The 18,469-nt window shown below is 33.8% G+C and overlaps 2 protein-coding genes across 2 annotated transcripts in view; one reads left to right on the top strand and one right to left on the bottom strand.

Moving 5' to 3' along the window:
• LOC124186990 (glutamate receptor ionotropic, kainate 2-like) overlaps nucleotides 1-7,855 on the bottom strand; it is a 45,003-nt gene extending 37,148 nt beyond the window's left edge. The window contains exon 1 of the mRNA XM_046579216.1: nucleotides 7,596-7,855. The gene's annotated coding sequence lies outside the window, so the exon portion shown is untranslated. The remainder of the gene's footprint in view (nucleotides 1-7,595) is intronic.
• LOC124186994 (glutamate receptor ionotropic, kainate 2) overlaps nucleotides 2,271-18,469 on the top strand; it is a 246,943-nt gene continuing 230,744 nt past the window's right edge. The window contains exon 1 of the mRNA XM_046579226.1: nucleotides 2,271-3,033. The gene's annotated coding sequence lies outside the window, so the exon portion shown is untranslated. The remainder of the gene's footprint in view (nucleotides 3,034-18,469) is intronic.

Here is an 18,469-nt window from a genome sequence, read left to right as displayed (position 1 = left end):
GAGATCAATCTGTTGAGCAAATAATTATTCCCGATTAAATCCGTGGGATTGATTCGGCAAATCCTTTTTCCGTAAATGCAATCATATATATATATATTACTTATGTGTGACAAAATTCGACTGGCTATATGTAGGTATTAATTATTTTTTTTTTTTTAGGCTCGTTTCAAATTCCCTGTGTTAGAAATTTCATCCCATGTACAAAAAATTAAAAAGTATCAAAATTTTCCGCCTCACAGTTTTAAAATTTGTCCAAATTTAAATCGTTCATTTTATTTTAACGTTATTTAATAAAAATTGACCCGATTTGAAACAAAGTTTCCTCAGCTAAACTTTCTTTCATAATTTCAACACCCGACATCTGTTAATGTATTTTGAATGAGCTTTTTCATTTCGTATGAATCAGGATCGAACGCGATAAAAATTTGCCGATGGGTTGGCAAAATTGCTGCTAAGCATCGATTTTCGTGTATCCCGCAACCCCTTCGAAGGGCTAAGATCAATCAGAGCGAAGCGTAACAGCGAGATAATTCCGTCACTCTTCCAGCCATTACCGCTAATTGGTTCCACCCCTTAATTTTTCTCCCTTCTATTACGTCTTCCCACTTTGTTTCTTTTTTTTTTTTTTTTGTTTCATTCTTTCTTATTTCTTTTTTTTTTTTTTTTTTTTTTTTTGCCAAGCTTTTACCCTCCTCCCCCGATTCCACCCTCATATTTAGCCTGGTAGAAAATGGGCCACTTTCCACGGTACACGGATTGGACTGGACTGCCTGCAAGTGTCTTATCCAGCTACAAACGCTTCGCTTTCTCGGCCGAGTCGCAAGTCCGCAGCCTTCTAACGCTGTATTGCACGGCACAACCTTCGAAGGACGATGCGACTTTTAAGCTCTCAATTTACCATGGTCGCAATCACGCCGCAAGCGCGGTGGAGAAATATAGTCGCGGTTGTTGAATCATTATCCGGCATAAAGTGAGATACGCAAATTCGTCGTGTCGTCGAGGCTCGTTAATTTCGAAATCGGTTATTTTTTTTCTTTTTTTTTTAGACGAATTATATTCACTGGCGGACGAATTTTTCGATTGAAATTTCGGGCGGGATTGAAATTGGGAATTTGAAAGGTGTCGAAAGTGCTAGGTTCCGATTTTTTTTCGTCGCGGAAGTTGAAACAAAAAAATGAAACTTTTGCTTTTTGCTTTCTTTACCACAATCGACGGAATATAGTTCTAGGTAGAAAATGAAAATCAGTTTTCTAGCCGTTACCGGAAAGTCTAGTATCCGTTACTATTCTTTCTCATTACTATCGCTGTTGCTAGATTTTCTTGCAACTGTTGCGAAAATTTGACGTTAACGCCTTGTGTAACTAAAAAAAGTAGAGTAAACCTCAGAAACTGATTTAGCGTTGCAATTACCAAAAAAGGATTGACAATAGCGCAAAATGTTTACGCGTGCCTCGTTTTTCGTAATTCCAGCAATATTCAAACAGTGTTTTTTAACGATACCTGTTTTACTCAATTTTTCTAGCTACTGTAACAAATGAAATTTTTCTCAGGGTAGAGCAAAATTCCGTAAAATAAATTTTCGACAGAGTAATATTCCGAAAATTAAACTATACTCGCACAGCTTAGTTTACTCGACGAGTGGTTGTAAAAAAATCCGAAAAACCGAAAATCAGAATGACCAGGATTTTCAACGTAATAATATCAAAAATCCAAAACAAAAAAAAAATCGTCAAACCGATGAAATTTCACACGGCGAAAAATTCGCAGAACGTAAAATCTTCCGATCATCCGGAATTTTGATATTTCGGATATTTAAATTTTGTCACTTTAGCACTATCGGAACTTTGACCAGTCGAATTTTGTCCTTTCGTTGTTTCTCGAAAGCTTTAATTTCTTTGCATCAAGTTTCGCCACCAAAAAATCTTCACTCCAGTGCTTTCGGAACCTTTCAAATTCGGAATTTCGAATTTGCCCCATAGGAATAACGAATCCAGCGACGATCCGAGCCAATTTTCAAAAGGATGTTTTGTTAAAAATATTCTCATCCAATTGCGAACTCGTAATTCGTGCCACACGTAAGCACGATCGAGTGTACGGTAAGAATTGGAGAAGCTTTATCGGTTTTAATTAAATCCGTATAACTTCTCGACGTCGAGAGGTCGGACAACTATAGCTACTATATCTCTTCGTCTATAACGCGTGACGGTGAAAAACGTCGACTTGACGTCGTTCCGACGGGCACACAGGTACTAGAATATCGGAGGGCGAACAGGCCGGACGATCCGCCTTCTAATCGTACCTTTTCTTTTCCTTTTTATTTTATTTACCCCTCCCCCCCCTTTTTTTTACACCCCTTTTCCTTTCATTTTCCATCATTCCCTTTTTTGCCAACTATTCTTTCTTTTCCTCTCCCACCATTTTTCGTTACTATTCCCTTGAACGTGAAGTGAGAAAATACAGATTATCGACCGTTAAATTATAGTTTTGAATAACGTTGTGAATTCCTGAAGTTAAAACAGTCGTAGGAATATAGTTTTTTCTTGGTGTTAAAACCATTAGTTCGATTAGTTGCAAAGATAGCGATGAACTGTTAATTAATTAGTGTAATGGTTAGTTACAACGGTTGAATAATTGATTCGTTTATAAAAATTATGATAAAACCGTCGTGACTGTAATACGACTTTAATTTCGTCAAATTCGTTGATAGTAAAAAGTTTACCAAACACAAGGAATAAAAAAAAAAAAGAAAAAAAAAGAAAAAATTAACGTTCAATATAAACGCGATCTTTAGTCAAAATAAAACGCCGTCGTGATTTTTCAATGCGTAAAATGACAAACCTCGTTGTGAAAATGACGTAGTTATTTTTAAAAAGCGGGAAAAACAAATGAAAAAAAGATAATGAGTGAAAAAAGAAGAGACACCGGTGGAAAATTTTTCAACCAAGTGCAAGGAATCGAGCAGAAAATCGGTGACTTTTAAAGTGACGCGTCGAATGGTCGGATTTACCGGCAGTCTGTAGGATCTTCGAATGAGTAAGTGTCGAAAATATCCAAAAAAAAAACACTCGCAGAGCTTTAACGTATTATTATATACTACAGCTGTATAGATTTGCGCCGATAGAGTGAATGAAAGATAAATATAGCCGCTGGCCAGCAATCTGTTAAGACGGTTATGCGTCTTGTCTGGATTCTCTGCAGCGATGGCAGGAAAAGCTTGTAATTAGAATTGTTCGTTGCAGCAACGAAACGAAAATAATCAACAAAATACAAACAAGATTGAATAAAAATCGAATTTTCCTCGAAGATAATGACAAAATTTTGTTACAAGGTAACGGTGGTGAGTGTTTTTTAAAAATAAAATTCTCCCGAAAATAGATTTTGAAAATCCAATACGACGAATTCAATAAGCGATCCCAAAATCCCCGTACGCAGAGTTTTTTTTTTTTTTTTTTCACCGTATTCGATCAAATTTCAAACATCCTTCCACCGTATTGTATCCATCGTCTTGAATTTTCCAAATCTAATTTCAGATTTGTAATCACCGTGTCAAAAAAAAAAAAAAACCATAAAACAAAATCTTGCTATAAAAATTGATTCAGCGCAACAACGAGTGACGCAAAAGTTTAAATTATAAAAATCACGATTGTCGGATAACATTAAAGCTTGACGAGATTTCGTAGAATAAAAAAAAAAAAAAAAAAAAAGAAAATATCATTAAAAAATCCAATTTTTAGTTTTTTTATTTTTATCACCTCCGCATCTTTTCTTTCTTTTGGTGAAAATATTTCGCCCTTCGTTTCCCCGTCTCTCTTTTGTTGTATAAATAAACAAAGTATCACGCGGTGCGTACTTGATACATGCATATTATAATATTTATTATTTATACACGTCAAACCATGAGAGAGTTAATTAGGTCCCAGCGATATATAACGTCTAATTAAACCGCAGCTGCCGAGTTCTTATTTTATTTACCCCCCCCCCTTTTCTTCAAGCACCACCACCACTAGCGCTTTTTCTATGATCTACCGTCAAATGATTACCAGAGATGGTTACGGTCGCGTTACGAACCAACCTGCAGCCTCTTTTCGTATCTGTTAAATACCTGCCTACTTATTTCATGTTTCACTGCAAACCTGCGCGTAGAAAGGTGTTGATAAAACTTCGTAATGCCCGACGAAATGCAACGAATCCAATATTCATGCCGCACCGCTCGTTTCTGGTCAAAGTCTAACGTTATGTAAATAATCCATTCGCAGTCGTGCGGAAGTGTGTGAAAAACTTTTCACAGGCAAATGAAAAACATGGAAATTTATAACGCTTAAACGTTCCCGCAACAGAAAACGACAAATTTTCCACATACGCAAAGATATGATTTACTAAGCTGTTTTTCTTTTTTCTTTGTGTTAAACGTGTCAAATTTTTCGAAATTTATGGCTCGTTTTTCGGTCCATTTCTAACGGTAAAAAAAAAAAAGAGACAAGTCGGTCAAGTTTAGAATCTGTTTTGTAACAACTCCGAATTTGAGACAACGCAACTGATGATTCAATTCGTTCGTTGAGAAAAACTTTCATTCGTTACAGTAACTACAGAAAATTGAGTAAAACAGGTATCGTTACAATAAATTGTTCGAATATTGTTGGAATTACGAAAAACGAGGTACGCCTAAACATTTTGCGCCATCGTCGATCCTTTTTTGGTTATTGTGTGATAAAAAAAAAAAAAAAAAAAATTATAATTTCGTCACCCGATCGCTCACGGTTTGTGGAATTTCCCATTATTATAAAATATATGCGGGCATGTTATACGTTACATGTATCATATGTGTATACTGTATGGGTACGTAAGCGGGTTTATTATAACTATAATACATCACGGAAGCAATGACATGGAAGGAAGCCGTACAGCGACGTACCCTACGTAAGTATAATGTACAAGATCCCACGCGAAGTAGGTAAAGTTGAGTCAACCTCAATTTAGCACGTACACAATTTCCACCGAGCCTTGGGCGAGCCAACTTCGCATTTTCTCCCCATTCGGTATGTCGAAGAGGAATGAAGTTGCGGGTTGAATGAGAAAGGAAAACCATATCGATCATAATTAATGATCGATGGCTAATGAGCTTAAGATAATCGATTCGTCGATTAATAGTGTCGAAAAAAATAATCGAACACTAATCGACTGTTTCGTTTTTATTTATTTATATTTTTGTTAAAACTGTGCATACGAAGCTAAAGTTTCGTGAATTTCAGTACGCAGTCTTGATGGCGGAAAAGCTTTTTCATAATTTATAGTTTGGTTAAAATAATTTTTATTCAATTTCGGATAAAAATATTCACCCATTTTCTTACTTGTTGTATTAAATAGATACTTGGTTTAGTAAGATGATGGTAATAATTGATACTTTCGATTTTGAATCGAAGAAAAAATACGACGATGGTGGTCAAAAATTGCGCAAATGTCGGGGAGCAATAAAATATAATCATCAAATGATCAATAAATTCCCAAAATCAAATTTTATAATTTTAGCTCTCGTCCGGGGTCGGCAAATTTTCATCTACAAGTTTTTACTGCACAGTCGATTTATTCAAAGAACTGTGATAAACTTTTGCCAAGGACGTCCGATCTTCTTGTGATTTTTAATTCTTAACCAAAAAAAAAGAGAGAGAGAGAAAAGAAGAGGAAAAATTAAGATTCTTAAAAGTTTAATTCTTTTTGTTCAAATTTCGTAACAGTAGTTGATTAATTTCACTGAATAATTATTGGGTTGATACTTAGGTTACGAAAAACTTTTTCCAATTTGCAGTTCGGATAGTTGGTCTTAAATTTGTCAGAAATAAAAAAAAAAAAATGGTTGTAATTTTCTTTGCCTCCGTTATTCGGCATAACGCGATGCAAAATTATTTTCATTCTGAAAATCTATCGCATGCTTGTAATTTTCAATCACGTAACCTACTTAGTAAATCTTTACATTCTCACAGGTTTCAGCTGTGTTGTAAATGTGAAAAAATAATCATCGCCACTCGAGGTGACTGAATGTATATTATATTGAAGCTATACAATAAAATGTCGCGGCTATTGTCGAGTGATTATAATCTGGAAACTCTGGAAAGTCGCGTCGCGTTTCGCGGTAAGAAAGAAATTTAATTGCGTATAAAATGAGTAAGAAAAGTATGAAATAAGAAGAAAAATAACAGAGTTAACGGGCCGCAATTTGAAGAACACAATTTTTCATTCAAACGTGACGAATCAATTACTTCTCAGCGATGAAACTTACTACTGAAATAATTAAATATTTTCTTCGAACAAGTTTCTTGTTCGTTTCCTTTTCTCAGTTTCGCTCCGAAATAAGTGAACAAATAAATATACAATTTTTAATTATACGCACGGCGAAAGCTCGAATTTCGGGAAAGCTCGCGGTTAGTTTATTGGGTCTGGAAAAATTCCTGGGACGCGTTTAAAAGAAAGGAAACGAATGAGAAAAACTCGGCTTTCGACGCTCAGTCTGAACCGCATTTCGCCAACTTTTTCTTCGATACTTCGCCTGCCTATCTCATCAGCGATCCTTGATGGAGGGATAAAAAAAAAAAAAAAAATGCCGCGGTTAAGGAAAGGGGGCGAAATTACGCGACGAGAGCACGCTAAATTACCACAGTGATGATGATGATGACAACGAGGGTGAAACCTACGAACGCTGTGCGAGTCGGCCAAAGTAAAAAAAAAAAAAAAAAAAACGATAAAAACAAAAAAGAAAAAGAAAAAACACAAGATCGAAAAGATAAAGTATAGATTATATATAGCTGTTGAAAAAGCTCTGGCGAAAGCGACGAAATTCTACTGCCCGAGTGATTTTGAAAAGTACATTTTTCAAAATTCTTTCAAAAATTTTTAAAAACTGCATTTTCTTTTTCAAACATTTCAAACATTCATTGTATGTATTTTTTGTAGCACTTTTAATTCTATTGATTAGATATAACATTCTTCAAACGGTCTGAAAATTCCTATTTTACCACTCTGAAAATTTCTAGGCCGGTTTCGTTGTAAATTTGGTGAAGAAAAAGTTGATTGCGCCAAAGAAATAAACAAATATCGTCCGATAATGAAACCGTTCTAGAATTGTTCGCAGTGAAAAATATAAGTTTTGACAATCTTTCGGAAATTTTTAAACAGTTGGAACAATGTTTTAGGTGATTAAAAAAAATTGAAAGTGCTGAAAATAAATGAAATTGGGAAAATATCTGCCCGTCGTGGGCCTGGTTTTAAAAATGTTTGAAGTAAAAAAGTACAGTCTTATAAAAAAACGTCCTTCTCAGTATCACTTCAAGTGTTTATAAATAACTGAGCGGTTGATAAAAAAAATCTGAAAAAATTCAACCCACTGTCTCAGAGTTGGGAAAATTGCGGAGAATTTTTTAAACGAAATCAGAAACGGAATTCCTCACGTACATAGAAATAGCTTTGTATTAAAAGTAGAAAAAAAAAAAAAAAAAAAATTGAAGAAAAAAGAAATCCTAGAGAACATTTATAATCAGAAATAAAAAAAAAAAAAAGTAAAAATGAAATGTGCAAGAACTACACTGTGGGATAAAAGTTCTCACCTCGTTGTAGAATTCCCTTAAGTGCTGAAAACCGGAAGTACGACGAGTGTATAAAACTATCACTGTCATTTAGAATCGAGAGGAAATTCAAACTACGGATAAAGGCGATTAACGATTATTTAGGCGAACGTATAAAACGGCATGGAATTATTCGGTATAAACGTCTCGATTATACCCGCGGATGAAACGAGGGTATTTATTTTGGTTTTAGGCGACGCTGAGCGTCGCTATCCGAGCTTCGAACCGGACTGATCTAAATTTGGTACGCGACAGCCTGAATACTCTGAAATCTGCGAAGAGGCGAGACGGACGGAGAGAGGCGTAGAATCTTGAATACGTATGCAGGAAGTACTGGAAAATTTGACCGGAACTATTAATTCCTGGCGTTGCAACATTTTCGGGTAAACAATAAGAGGCGATGATTTAATAACTATTCGAGTTACCGTACATATTTAAATAAGGATGAAATGGATGACAAAGGTGAAGAAAAGAAAATTTTTGTTTCGAGTTTCTCGTATTCAAATAAATCAAATTTTGATAACATACATCGAATGATAAACAAAATCTTCACTTGTTACTTGTAAAGTTTTCTCTTGTTTTTTTTTTTTTGCGTTGATTAATATTTAAATAAAAGTGATTTAAACGCAGAACCGAAGTTTGTTTAGTTTTTATTTACAACAAACGTTTGAGAAAATACGTTAATTTTTTCCTAAAATCGGAAATATCCTACTGGCTTCTAAAAAAACACAATTCAAACAACATGCGAAAGCTTTGAAAATTTAATCTGCACTCGTCTAATTTGACGTTATGAAACTATCCAATTATTGAACAGAATCCAAAAACGAAAAAAAAAAACAATAAAATTCGTCGAAAACAAAACTCAAAAGAAGATAAAATCTCGGAATAATGATTTCGGAAAAAATAAAAAAAATTACCACAGCTTAAACAATTTTAATATATTTTCGAATGAAAATTCATCTTTCCTGAGTTGTTCTCAGAATTAAAATAAGTTTCAAATTTCCGTAAAAATTTTAGCAAAGTATTATTTGCCTTGTATTTATATTGAAAATTTAAGTTTTACCATAATTACAATACAAAATCTCCTCGCAAATTCTTACAGTCAAGATTTTTAGCGAATGATTGTTTTTGTTTTTTTTTCTTATCTTTCTGAAATTTCCTCTCAGTTTTATTACGATGAAAAATTTGCCGAGTAATTAAGTATACATCCGACAATTTTTTTTATCCGTGGTTCGCAACGATTAAGTCGGGTTAAATACACCCTCGGTAAAATAATTCTTCGCGGCTCATTAAGCTTGCGACTTTGCAGAAATGTATAGATATACATGTATTTATATATATATGTTTATACATACACATGTATATATAGAATATTCGGGGTATAATATGGCCGTATAATATTCATACGCGTTGTTTTACGCCGATTAAAACAGTTTTCAAGCCAATCGTTTATATAATACAAGTATATTCAGTTGCTTATAACAATTGTTCAAACTTTGCTTCAGGCTCGTTCGTTATAATAGATGGCCTGCAAGAAACTTTCCGAGTTTGTCTACACATATATACATATATGTATATGCGTATGTATATATACAGGGCATTCCACGCCAATTCGACCCGAGTTTTTACCCTTGACCTCTCAGATTCGGCACGCCATTTTTCCTACGATGGTTCTCACTTTGAAATGTGCTCTGATTTTTTTTTTTTTTTCCCCCATCATTTTGCGACTCAATTTGAATTTTTAACAATTTTTTAAGAAACGTTAAAAAAATTAAAAGCGAAAGTCATTTTAATACGGATGGTCGCTGATACATTTTTACACGTCACATTGAATTTTTGAAAATTTTTTCAGACTTTTCGGAATCACTTTACCATTTGCAATTTTTTTTTTTATCAGCAAAATAAAGAAGAGAAAGTGTCCCCTGCGAAACACGTGAATTTTTATTTTTAAATCCGGTGTGATATAAGAAAATATTTCAGCAGCCACTGATAGTAAAGTAACTCTCGCTTCAAATTTATGACATGTTTTTGCGGGTAAAAGTTTGTAAAACAGTAAGAAGGGAAAATCGGCCCACTCCGGGTCCTGAATTTTTATATCTGACGCAGGATTTTTCAGAATTTTTTCAAATTTTTAATTTCGGTCGCTCGATAAAATCGTTTCTAAAAATTGTAGAAAATAAAAAATTGAGTCGAAAAACAAGGAAAAAAAAAAAAAAAACAGAGTACCCTTCGAAGTGAGAACAATCATAGAAAAAATCACGCGCCAAATCTAAGAATTCAAGGGTAAAACCCAGGTCTAATTGGCGTGGAATGCTCCATATATACCCACGCGTATAATGCCTGTAATATAAGCGAAATAGGCAGCGATTCGAATCCGAGGGATGGGCGCGGTATTCCAGCAACGCAGACGCGCAAAACCAATTTCGCTCTTCACTTTTTGCTATGCAATTTCACCTATCTTGGCAACATCTATGTACGTGTATGAATTTTTTTTTTTTTTGTTAATCAAAGAATATTTCTTTTCATAATCGGATCTTTTAAACTTTATCACAAAGAAGGGATGAAATTCCGTCTACTCTGTTATACTGACATTGGAATGGTTCTTACTACGGTTGTTTTTGAATTTTTATACTCCCAAGGGCTTAAATGCTTTCAATTTGAGTGAAAAAAAAACAAAAAAAAAAAAAAGAAAAATTGAAAATATATCTATTTTTGTATCGACTAAAGTCTTTCAAATTTTTTTTACAGTTGCATCGATCAATACCAGTAGAAAACAATTTTTAATTTTCCTTTATTATATAATGAGGTTTTTGAATAATGTAATTGCTCTGTCCTAAATTTTTTAACCTACGAGAAATGTGGAATACGCTTTATAACATGTGTGTTTATTTCGTAGCTATAATCGACAGAATGATAATTTTTCATTATCGTTCGTATATTCGTTAACGACTTATAAAATTTCAAAGTGGAAACAAAGTTTTTAATTGTGGAAAGAAAATCGTGATCACGTATTAAATTGCGAATTTTTTAACCTCGACTCGTTCGATTTTTATTTCAAACGTACATCATGTAAAATGAAAATATAAATTTTTAATCAAATAACACAAATTCTAAACTCGAAAACAATTAAATAAATAAATAATTGAATCGCCAGAGGTTAATCAGCAGTAAAATAGTACAGGCTTAAACTTTGAGTTGAGATTGACAGTTTTTTTTTTGTCTCAAGGATGAAACCTTGAACAAGCAATCATTATGATTACCTGAATCTCTTACGAAGATTTGAAAAATCTCCCCCGGATATGAATTTTATTTTCTTCACGAACGCTGTATTGTAATGAAATTTTTAAATTCAAGTTCACTAATAAATTGTAGTTTCTTCTTCAACCGTTGAATGAAAGAAAAAAAATTTCAATGGTATTTCGACCAAAATAATCGAAGATTGTCAAAAACATTATAAATCTTTGAAAGTCGCGGTTTTACGCTTCGACTAAACCGAAGATTTCTAAAAAAAAGTAAAAAAATTTATTCATATTAACAAAGTGTTTCGGGCCAGTATCAAAGTGGCGAAAAAAAAATATACCGACAGAATCTATGAACACGTGTCGAGAATGTTGGTGAAGTTGTAGATTTTACGCGAAACGTCCGATTCGTGAGATATGAAATTGCGACGCGAAGAAACGAAGAGAAGTGGAAGAAAATTTTTATGCCCGGTAAAAAGAAAAACGTTATCCACCGTAGTATCGCGCTGGAACGTTTTCTTCTTGCTTCCATTTTTGAAAATAAAACGAAATACCGGACGAAGAGAGGGAATAGAGAGGGTGAAAGAAAAAAAAAAAAAAAAAAAAAAAAACGACGAAGAAGAAGAAGAATAAACAAAAATGAAATAAAATAAAATAAAATCCTCCAGCTGTATTATAGCGGTAAAGGAATCCCTGAATAACGCGTGTTTCCTCAAGCAATAACAACAATGCCATACCTACTTTGGGACAAGAATCGCATCAGATATTCACGGTATGTTGGAACTTGCGTGTATGTATGTATACGTTTCATATATTCTATGGATAATAATGTTATTTCAACGATAAAAAACAAAAAAAAAAAAAAAACCAGAGACTCTCGTTGGATTTCAGACGAATCGTGAAACTGTATGCGACATGCGAATTGCCGTGTAATGTGATATAATAACGAGAGATTCAAATTTATTGGCTCTATTTTTCAAAAAAACGATCACGGCGTGGATCTGGAAAATTTTCGTACGAATTTTTGCGTGAAAATTGACATTTTTTTTTTTTAACGATTGTTGTCACCGGTTTTTTTTTTTTTTTGTTGTTTTTGCTTGACGCAATTTTAGGGTCGTTTTCCGGAGTTTGTTTCGTTTTTAAATTCTTCCTACGCGATACGAAGTAACAAAATCTTTGGGAATCTGTGAATTTTTTCAAATCAATAGAAAAAGAAACAAAAAAAAAAAAAACAAAAAGAGAATAGAATGGAACGGTAGATTTTTCACTCGTCTAATCTCAATTGAATGTGAGGAAAATTTGCGTACGAATTTCTGTACGACAATTGGCATTTTTTGATTATTGTTATTTGGTTTTTTGCGCCTGATGCAATTTTCGGGTAATTTCTTCGGTTGGCATGTTTGGAATTGAAACTAGAGTGCCTGAGAATTTTTTCGGAATCTTAATAACGGCCAGTTTTCAAAAACACTTCAACTGTTTATAAATAATTGAGCGGATTAATGAAAAATCTGAAAAAATTCAGGGTGCCGTTTCGAAAGTTGGTACTATCGCAACAAAAAATATTAAATCAAATCAGAAATGATGAGGATCAGACGTTCGTTGGAATCGCATGGAATTCCCCATATATATATATATATATATTCGTCTGGCATTATTGGAACATTTTTCCAACAAGTACGCGGTAGATATTCTAAAAAAAAAAAAAGAATAAAAATTCAAAAATCTGTACCAAAAATACAAATTCTTTGAGATTAAAAGAACTCGTATATTTATCTGTAACGCCATTTTCTACGCATTTTGAAACTCCTTTACAGAGGTATAAATGTGCATTATCGGAAATCGATTATCGGATTCACCTGCGCACGAATTGTTCATCCCATTAATAATCTGTTTGTTTAATAATTAGCCTTGGGCTCGTGCACGATGCGTTGTATGCATGAAACGCAATGCATAAACAGCGTGAAAATTTGATTTGTAATTGCGATTCGTGTTCGCGAAGGCGGAGGATCGAAGGTGAAACCCTCCGTTAATTATCTCTACTTTAAAATTATCTTATATAATTATAATTATACGTCGTGCTTTCTCTTAGAAAGAAATTGTCGATTGTTTTTATTTTATTTTCATTTTGTTTTTTATTTTCTTTTACATGACGCGAATTTTCATAATTGATTAGGTACTAATAATTTATACTTGACGGAGATTTTTGAATGCTTAAATTCAGATTGAAAAAAAAAAAAAAATACAAGAATGCAAAAAATAATCCCCCCCCCCCCCCCCCCCCGTCATATCCAAAATACGTGTATTCAATCTGATTATTCGTCACCAACGAAAATTCCCTAGAGACTGAAAATTTTAATATTCTAAGCAATTTCGCAATATGCGTGAAATAAATTTTTATCACAGATTTTTCCGTTTCCTCATTAATACAGGATCAATTTTTATACGAATGTATAATGAATATACGTCTCCGCAGCTGTATCGTCATCGATCAAGCTTACATGAATTTCCGTAATTCTCTGCAAGCTTGCTGGATTCTGTATCTCGAAACTGCGAAGGATTAGCAAAAGTAAAATATTGTAAATATATACGATGTGGCGAGACAAAGAATGGAATAAATGAAAAAAAAAAAAAATAAAAATAAAGAATAAAACAAATATGTAAATAATAAAAAACCATCACATAAATCTGCATAGGAAGAACGGGGAAAGCGGCGAATCAAAAATGTTCTTTTCGTTTTTTAAACCCTGCAGGGTATTAAAAGGGTTTCAACTGATCCGAGCTTTCGAAACTTTCGCCTCGAGCCGTCCAGGCAAAGTTTGAAATATCGTTAGTCAAGCGCGTATTATATATACATATATACGTTAGTTTGAATACAGGCCTTCCGATAATTAGAGATCGAGTGCATTGTGGGAAAAAAAGACGCGCGCTCTAGCAATACGTCAAACTTTCGAAACTATCGATATATTTATATGTATATATATATGTATAAAATTTGATATTTATACGAAAGGGACATGATGAAAATTAGTAACGAAATCTAAAAAACTATCCAAAACGCGATGTTAGTCGAATTAGAGGAATGGTCAAAAGTTATCGGTGAGTCGAAGTCGACTAGGGGTGAAATAAATTATTGTAAACTATTGAAAAGTCTCAGTTGTAAATAACGTGCTGAAATCGCCTGAAAATCGTCAAAGTATCGTTTTCAAAAGCGCAAGACGGAATTTTGAGCGATCATGAAAATCAGCAAAACAATCTGCACGCGTAGCTGATAAATTATAACAATGGTTGAAAACTGTTCGATGTGATAGGAAGAAGAAAAAAAAAAAACAAAAACAAAACGTTCAAGAGATCACAAAAGGATTTTTCATTTCCATCGGAATGATCGACGACGGTCAGATTGACACAGAATCACGGAAAAATGATGCAATTTTCGAGAAAAAAAAAAAATAAACGAAAATAGCAAAGCAGAAGAAAACCATACCGAGAGAAATTTTTATTTCCGGTTACCGCTCGATCCTTAACTATTATTTTCATTTTTCACCACAATCGACAAAATATAGTTCTAGGTAGAAAATGAAAATTTCGTTCAATACGAGCAAATTATTTTCCAACTATACGTATAATACGCAATTATATATACGGTGATGTAAAAATCATACGTTTAAACACGAATGAAAAACGCCTGCTAATTTTCTAGCCGAGATAATCGTCCGCTTTTCGGAAAATTGAATTTTACCAAAGCCAGCGAATTGCAGATTTCCGAAGCCGGATGAGCGGTTCGTCGATTTCAAATTCTGATGACTAAATTATTCCATTAAAATTTAATCACACCGCGTTGATTCGAGGGTTATAGATAGCAAAGTATGCGGGGATAACGTGACCTGCATCCACCTTGCAATTTCGGTGTAAATAACGGCTGCGATACGGAGCTAAGTGAATAATTTACGGACACGAAGAGGAACAGATAAAAAAATAAATAAATAAAAAAAAAATGGAAGCGAATAGAAAATGAAAAGCTGATTATACACACATCTTGCCGAAGTAATAATTACGTTTCACGTACTCGGAAAGTGGATGAAAAAATTGTAGAAAACTGAGACACGAGAAAGAAAATAAAAAAAAAAAAAAAAAGAAAAAATAAAAAGTAAAAAAAAAAAATTCTTCAACGTCGATTCGAATGTAAATATGACGACGCAACTACGTCGAGACTCGGGAGTAGTGGCAAACTTTTCGACTTTTGCATCACTCAGTTTTTCTCTCTCCGCTGTTTTCTTTGTTTTTCAAAATTTTCCTCCACTCACTTTTCCTCGTTGCGTATAAACTTATATTTATATACCTACTTTCATAATTACGAGTAAATAACATCGCGTCCAGCTTTATACCTGCATAGTTTGTGTTTAATTAATTAGCGAGAGAGTAAGTTGAAGAACTGAGGTAAGAGAGAGAGAGAGAGAGAGAGAGAGAGAGAGGAAAAAAAATAACAACAACAACAACAACGGAGAAGCTGACTGTTGCTGAAATTTTTATTCCACACTATAGCACGTTACAGTGTATATATTTAAACGTACGTGAAAAAGTTAGTGACTTTCTTCTTCTTTTTTTCTTTTTTCTTTTGTGCGCAACGATGAGAAAAATTGTTATCACACGTACCGTTGATTCGAAAATACTTGTGCAGTGATGCGTTTTTTTTTTTTTTTAAATATTTTTTTTTTTTTTTTTCTCTCGCATCAGACTCGTTAATCGAAACAACCTCGGCGGAAGTCTGAATATATTTCGCGGAAGTGGGATTTGCGTGTAAAACGGTATCCGTTCTCGGGGTAAGAGGACGGTGAAAAAACAAAAAAAAAAAAAAAATCTTTCCTTTGGTTAAATTTAAAAAAGAAAAAAATCAAACGAAACGCCGTAAAAAATAAAATGTAACGAGAGACGAGAAAAAAAATAAAAAAAAATAAAATAAAATAAACGAAATGGCGGAAGATGGCGGGTTTTCAAAAATTTTGACGCGTATAATTGTACTTGAAAGCTTGATATGGACGGTGATTTGATTTACCGTGGTTAAAAGCGACGCGTCCAATATATAAAAAGGGTGTGTAAAAATTTCCCTCCCCGAATAGCGGAGCGGAGAGGAGATGAAAAAAAAAAAAAAAAAAAAGAAATAAATTAAAATAAAAATGAAAAATAGAAACCGGCGGGGGAAATTTTTTTTCCAACAATCATGAGCGCAAAAGTTTGTCGTTCTCAACTGATTCCCGGAACTGTGTTCAAAAAAATTAATCTAACGAGAAGGCGGAGGGAAGAAAATGTACGGAAAAAAAGAAGATGAATCAATTTTTCTCATTATACACGGGAAAAATTGACGATTCGAAAAACTTTTCAGTTGTAAGAGCAGAAAGAAGAGTAAGAAGAAGAAAAAGTAAACGAATCCTGAAAATGTTTTGCGAACTTTTCCAACTTGGTGTATAATTCCTCGTAGCCGATCGAAACAAGTATCTTCTTTCTTTTTTTTTTTCTTATCATGCCACAGAAATTTTCTGGCGAGTTGTTATAATTGCAGCAATTACTGTTCCATGACACTATATTATTATTACATGTTTGCATTTTTTCGCAGTTTTGATGAATATCAGCGATGATTAAAAAAAAAAAAAAAAAAAATAGAAAAGGACTGCAGATAATTCGTGACTCGGAAAATTGTTTCACACTAAGGTATCCGGTTTGTAGTTTAAATTCATTCGCGATAATCACATCCGTGCTATAAAAAATACTTGTAATTTACAAATTACACGCTTCGTTTTTCACCTCGTAAAATCATTTATCGGCGTGGTACACGCACGTAGGTGATAATATAACGCTTGTCGTTGTCGTTGTTGTTGTTGTTGTTGTTCAAATTTTTTATCGCCACCCTTTCCCCGTTCGTTTCTCCATCGCCTCGGCAACGGCGAGGAAAGCTTTTTACGCGGTTTTTGGACGCATCGAAAACGATTAGGGGATGTTTTCCGTTAACGACGTTAGTTCGCATCCTTTGTAGCGACGAGCTTTACCCTGAAGCGGACTTGATAATGAGATAGAAATAATTTACAACTCATCTTCGACTAAGCTCTCTCCTGTTACGGTTAACGGGGCCCGGCGTGCAACGGCAATTAAGCTCGAGCCGCCTCCCTGATCCGGGCAAAAAGCTCTCCTCCTCCCCCTTCTCCTCCCCTTCGCTAATGAAACGGAAATCAAAACCTCAACTGCCGAACAAAACTTAGCGATGAGGGGTAGGAAATTTGAAAGGGTAAATTTTTTATCATCATCATCATCATCATCATTATTATTATTATTATTATTATTATTTCTTCTTCTTTTTTAAAATTATTTTATCAAGACGCTTTTTAGCCTTCCGAATTTCTCCTGTCACTCGTCGTTTTTTTTTTTTTTTTGACCGCCTGCAGTTCAAGCGTGAGTAATCAAAGATCGATTAGCCTCAATCGATGTCCGACCTTTCGTATTCTCGCGTCGGTTTGTACAGTCCGATAGAAAAGCTTCGAAATAAATACAATGCTCGAATAAAGTATTTTGGAAAATATCTTCTACCGAAAGAAACAGAATTCAAGACACCCGGGGTATTGAATTGAAAATTTGACGACCAACCAAAATTCATTTTAAATTTAATAAAAATCGAACTTCATCTACTTGGATATATTTACGAGGAGAGAATTATTCGCTGAAATTCGTATTCCAGACTTATGGTTGTTCAGATTTTGAAGTCGCGATTTCACCGTCAATGTGTTTCAAATGGCTAAGTATTGGGAACTCATGTCTCGACGTCCGACTATTCAATACCAACGTTAGTTTATTTTATTCGAAACTATGACGATCTAACTTTATTTGAAATTTTTTATTTTTTTTTTCTCGTTAGAAATAATTTATACAAAGAATTGTTATTGAAAATAATGTCAACCATTTTTCTAAGCGGCATGTTTGACGTTCTCCGCGATATTTCAAAAACGGCTCACAATCGAACAATTCACTTCAAATTTAAAGACCTGTATTCCTGGATATTTTATTCTCATTTTTATTACCTCGTTTTTTTTTAATGGTCGTCAATGCCACGGTTAAATATCGTATTTCAACTCAAAACAATTGGCATTTTGTTGCAGGAAGAATTTCGGATTGTGACAAAGAGGATAAACTATTCAAGCTGTCTGAAAAGAATAAAATGAATTTGTTGGAACTATTTTTGAAATGTCATACGGATCAAAAAAATATATTACGGCACGAAATGGTTGACGTTATCATCAATAACAATACTCTTCATCAATTGATTCAAATTTAACACCATATGTATATTTTTTTAAATAAAACAAACCTCGATCAAATCAAATTATTGATTGACTGTGTACAAATGCGAAAAATTTAAGGCTGAAAATGTTGTCTGCTATTTAATTAAAACTCCTTAATTTTCTAACTTGACTGTACACCCGATACATTCCAAATTGAGTTATGAACCAACTGCCGTTAAGGGGGTCAGCGTCGAGTGATGAGTAATTTAATTACGATCGGAAAACTAGCTCAAGACTTGGTGCGAAATATCTGTACATACTCTTAAAAATCTGAAAATCATTTCACGTCACAATT

Source organism: Neodiprion fabricii, chromosome 7 (genome assembly GCF_021155785.1).
Source record: "Neodiprion fabricii isolate iyNeoFabr1 chromosome 7, iyNeoFabr1.1, whole genome shotgun sequence".
NCBI lineage: Eukaryota > Metazoa > Arthropoda > Insecta > Hymenoptera > Diprionidae > Neodiprion > Neodiprion fabricii.
This window is presented reverse-complemented; position numbering and strand designations above follow the sequence as displayed.